Here is a 5757-nt window from a genome sequence, read left to right as displayed (position 1 = left end):
TTAGAAAAAGAAAGAAAAACAATGAAAACAAAAACTAAGCAAACAACTATAACAGGAAAAGAATCAGAGAAGTGGACATCTGGAGGGTTTTCAGGGGGGTTTTCAGGGGGAAGGGAGGAATAGGGGGTGAAAGTACAGGAAAGAAGAAACATAATTGGTAGGCATTAAATAGGCAGGGAAAGGTCAAAAATGGTATAGGAAACAGAGAACTCACAGAACTTATATGTACAACCCATGAACATGAACTAAGTGGGGGAATCCTGGAGGGTTGGAGGATACAGGGTGGAGGAGGGGATAAAGGGGGAAAATTGGGAAAACTGTAATAGCATAACCAATAAAATATACTTTAAAATATAGATGGGGGAGGTTAAGAATAGTATGGTAAATGGAGAAGCCACAGAACTTATATGTACAACCCATGGACATGAACTAAGGTGGGGGGATGCTGGTGGGAGGGGTCGTACAGGGTGGAGGGAAATAAAGGGGAGAAAATAAATGGGACAACTGTAATAGTATAATCAATAAAATATATTTTAAAAATAGCAAAACACTGAATATAAAAACATCAAAAAATGAAATGTATTAAAAATGAAGTGGAGATAGAAAAACATGAAACAGATAAATTTTTATTATATGGGTTCCTGAAGAAGAAGATAGAGAGGAGCAGAGAACTTATTTAAAGAAATAATAGCTGAAAACTTCCTCAACCTGGGGAAAGAAATAGATGTTCAGATTCAGGAAACCAGAGTTCCACACTAAAACACATTATCATTAAAATTTCAAAAGTTAAAAATAGAGATTCTTGAAAGCAGCAACAGAAAAACAACTTGTTATGTATGAAGAAAACTCCATAAAGCCTCCAGCAGATTTTTTGAGTAGAAGCTTTGGAGGCTAGAATGAAATGGCATAGCATATTCAAAGTTTTAAAAGGTAAAAATTTCCAACAAAGAATATTCTATCCAGCAAAGTTATCATTCAGAATTGAAGGAGTTTTTCAGTCAAGGTAAACCTAAAGAATTCATCACCACTAATATGGCCTTATAAGAAATATTAAAGGGGTGTCTTCAAGATGAAAAGAAATGGCACTAAATAATAAAAAATATATATAAAATTAAAAATCCCACTGGTAAAGATAAAACTATAGTAAAAGTAGTAAATTAATCACCTTTAAAGCTAGTATGAAGGCTAAATGACAAAAGTAGTATAATTAACTAAAACTTTAATAATTACTTGAAAGTACATAAAATATGTTAAATGACAAGTATGTAAAATGCTTTGGGGGAATAAAAATGTAAAACTTTGGAATGTATTTAAATTTAAGTTATTATCTGCTTAAAATAGACTGTTGTATACATATGATGCTATCTGTGAACCTCATGGTGACCACAAAGCAAAAACTTATACATACAAAAAAGTAGATACAAAAAAGAAAATGATAAAGGAATCTAAACATAACACAAAGAAGCCATCAAATCACTAGAGAAGAGAGTAAAAAAAGAAGAAACAGAGATGAACTACAAAAACATTCATAAAATAATTAACAAAATAGCAATAAGTACATATTTACTTATCAATAATTCCTGTAAAAATAAATGAACTAATTCTCTAATCAAGACAGATAGCATTACTCATGGGTATAAAAAAAGACTCACGTCAGTGCTGCCTGCAAGAGACTCAGCTCTTTAGTTGCACACAGCCTGAAAGTAAAGGAATGGAATATGATATTCCGTGCAAATGGAAATAAAAAGAAAGTTGGTGTGTCTATACTCATATAAGACAAAGTAGACTATCAAGCAGGGACTGCAATAAAAGACAAAGAAGGGTGTATGTAATTATAAATGGATCAAACAGGAAGATGTAACATTTGTAAATATGTATGCACTCAATATAGGAGCCAAACTATAATAGCAAATATTAACAGACCTAAAATGAATAATTGAAAGTAATATGATGATATCAAGGGACTCTAACACCCCATCTACATCAATGGATAGATCATTCAGAAAGAAAATCAATAAGAAAATACCAGCCTTAAAGGATACATTCTATCAGATGATCCAAACACACACACACACACACACACACACACACACACACCACACATATATATATGACATACAATCCAAAATCAGTAAAATACATTCTTCTCAAGTGCACATGTAACTTTTTATAGGCACATTGTATGTTACACCACAAAACAAATTTCAATAAATGTAAGATTGAAATCATATTAAGCATCTTCTTAGACAAAAATAGTATGAAGCTGGTTATCAGTCATAGAAAGAAAACTGGAATAGATCACAAATATGTGGGGACTAAACAACTAATGGTTCAACAAAAAAATTGAAGGAGGAATTAAAAAATACCTTGAGATAAATGAAAATGCAAGTACATTACAGAATCTATAGGATGCAGCAAAATCAGTTGTAAGGAGGATGTTTACAGGGATAAATACCAACCTCAAGAAACAAGAAAAATCCCAAAGAGTATAACATTATACTTAAAGGAACTACAAAAGTAGAAAAAAATAAAGCCCAAAATTAGGAGAAGGGAAGAAATAATGAAGATCAGAGGAGAAATAAATTAAATTGAACCTGAAAAAAATAGAAAAGATCAATGAAACTAAGAATTTTGAAGAGATTGGCAGATACACAGCAAAATTCACTAAGAAGAGACGAAGTTCAAATTTAAAAAATCAGAAATGAGCCCAGACTAATGTGGCTCAGTTTGTTGGGCATCATCCCACAAAGAGAAAGGACGCCAGTGCAATATCTGGGTTGTGGGTATGGTCCCCAGTCAGGGCATGTACAAGAGACAACCAATTGATGTTTCTCTCTCACATGGGTGTTTTTATCCCTCTCTTTTTCCCTTCCTTCCTCCCTCTCTAAAAATAAGTAAAATATTTTAAAAAATCAGAAATGTAAGAAGTCACAACTGATATCACAGAAATATAAAATATTTATAAAAGACTACTATAAATAATGATACTATAAACAATAAATAAATTCTTAGAAACATACAATTTTCCAAGACTGAACCATGAAGAAATAGTAAATCTGAATGGACAAATTACTGGCAAGGAGATTGAATCAATGATAAAAAATAATGTGATAAACCTTATTAATTAAATGGATAAAAATCATACAATCATCTCAATAGATGCAAAAAATATTTGACAAAGTTCAACATCCTTTATGATAAAAACTCTCAACAAAGTGGGTATGGAGGAAATATATGTCAACATTAATAAAAGCTGTATACAACAAACCCACATCTAACATTATACTCCAGGTAAAAACCTGAGTTTCCTCTAGGATCGGGAACAAAACTAGGAGGTTTACTCTTGCTGGTGTTGTTCAACATAGTATTAGAAGTCCTACCCACAGCATTTACACAAGAAAAAGAAAGATTTCAAAGTTGGAAAGAAAGAAATAAAATTGTCAGTATTTGCAGATGACATAATATAGAAAATTCTGTACTAGATTTGTCGATCACTTTATAAAGTATATAAATGTTGTATCACTATTTTATATACCTGAAACTAACATATAATATTGTATGTTAAGTATAATTTAATTTAAAAATTAAAACACTAAGGACTTTACCAAAACTGTTAGAAATTCCCTAAAAAAGAATAAAGTGTTTAGGAATAAATTTAACTAAGTAAATGAAAGAATTATACACTAAAACCTTTAAGACATTATTGAAAAAATTGAAGAAGACATGAATAAATGGAAAGACATTCAAGACATTTTATATTCATGGTTGGAAGAGTTAATACAGTTAAAATGTCCACATATCCAATGCAATCTATGAATTCAATGTCATCCTTATCAAAATTCCAATGGCTTTTTCCACAGAACTAGAATAAGTAATTCTAAAACTTTTGTGAAATCACAAAAGACCCCAAATAGCCACAGCAATCTTAAGAAAGAAGAATAAAGTTGGAGGTGTCATGCTCTCTGATTTCAAATTATACTACAAAGATATAAGCAATCAAAACAGTATGGTATTGACTTAAAAACAGACACAAAGATCACTTAAATACATTTAAGAGCCCAGAAATAAACCCACATATATATGTACACTGGATCTTAGCCAAAAGGCTAAAAAGTGATTCTCCACACATATATGTACAAATAATATATGACAAAAGTACTAAGAATATACAGTGGGGAAAGGACAATTTCTGCAGTAAATGATTGGAAAAACTGGACAGCTACATGCAAAAGAATAAAACTAGACCACTATCTTATAGTATACAAAAAATAACTAAAAATGGATTAAAAACTTGACTCTAGGACCTGAACCATAAAATTCTTAGAAAAAACATATGCAGGGCACTCCTTAACATTAATCATAGCAATATTTTTTCAGATGACTCCAAAGCAAGGTAAACTAAGCAAAAATAAACAAATGGAACTACAGCAAACTAAAAAGCTTCTGCACAGTGAAGGAAACCACCAACAAAATGAAAAGGCAACCTAGAAATGGGAGAAGATATTTGCAAATGATATATTTCATAAGGGGTTAATATCCAAAATATATAAAAATCACACATAACCAATTAACATAAAGACAAATAACACAGTTTAAAAAATGAGCAGAAGATCTGCAGTTGTAGCAAAAAAAGACAAACCCTATTTGATTTCACCCATGAATGGAATCTGAAAAAAAATCTAAACAAAACATACAAACAGAACAAAACAAAAACCATCTCATAGATACCGAAAACAGTCTGGTGGTTACCCAGAGGAAGAGGGTTGGGGAAAGGGTAGAAGAGTGAAGGGGAGCAATTATACGGTGATGGGTGGTGAATAGATGTACAATGATAAACACTATGTGGTGTACACAAATATCAAATTATAATGTTGTAAACCTAAAATATATATAATCTTGTATACCAATTTTATCACAATAAGAATGTCAATCCTAATAACAATAAAACAAGCATTAAACACAACAAAATATTTAAACTTCTAGCTTTAAAAATTATAAGAGTTGAGAAAGCTTAAAATATTAGAACTTTATTGAAAAATAATTATTTTACATTTGAGTAAATTCAATTTCAATTTTGATCAGTAAACACAGAATTCTAATTATTTATTTTTAAAAGTTTTGATTTTTAAAGATGTAAATAAATAGAAAAACATTCCATGTTCATGGATCAGAAGATTTAATTAACATTGTTAAGATGGCAATCTGCTAAACTGATCTACAGGTTTAATGTGAATTTTTCACACTCTCAGATGACTTCTTTTTAGAAGTGACAAGCTGATTCTAGATAACATGTGGAATTGCAAGAGTCCCAGAATGTGAGGATATCAGAAGTCTGTAACTTGGGAGAGGGCCTTTACTCGCTCATGCTAGCATCCTGATCTTGGACTTCCAGCCTCCAGAACTGTGAGAAATACATTTCTTTTTATAAACCACCCAGTCCATGGAATTTTGTTATAGCAACCCAAACAGACTAAGACAAAAATGTTCTAACATTGACTGTGGGTGATGTTTGCACAAACCTATGAAGTAAAAACCATTGAATTGCTTTCACTTGATTAAGTGATTGTTTGGTATGTGAATTATATCTCAATTAAGCTGTTAAAAATTGGAAAGTGTGAGGAGTCTGTAGCTACATCCAATTCTTCAATAGATCTGGTGTCCAAAAAGACCATTTCAGAAAGACTGACATAGGCAGTTTTACCCTGGGGTACCATTGGTTTCAAGGTCTGGTCAAAAGGCTGACTATTCTTTGAGGAA

The sequence above is a fragment of the Phyllostomus hastatus genome, unplaced genomic scaffold (genome assembly GCF_019186645.2).
Source record: "Phyllostomus hastatus isolate PE091 unplaced genomic scaffold, TTU_PhHast_1.1 phas_contig_2, whole genome shotgun sequence".
NCBI lineage: Eukaryota > Metazoa > Chordata > Mammalia > Chiroptera > Phyllostomidae > Phyllostomus > Phyllostomus hastatus.
This window is presented reverse-complemented; position numbering follows the sequence as displayed.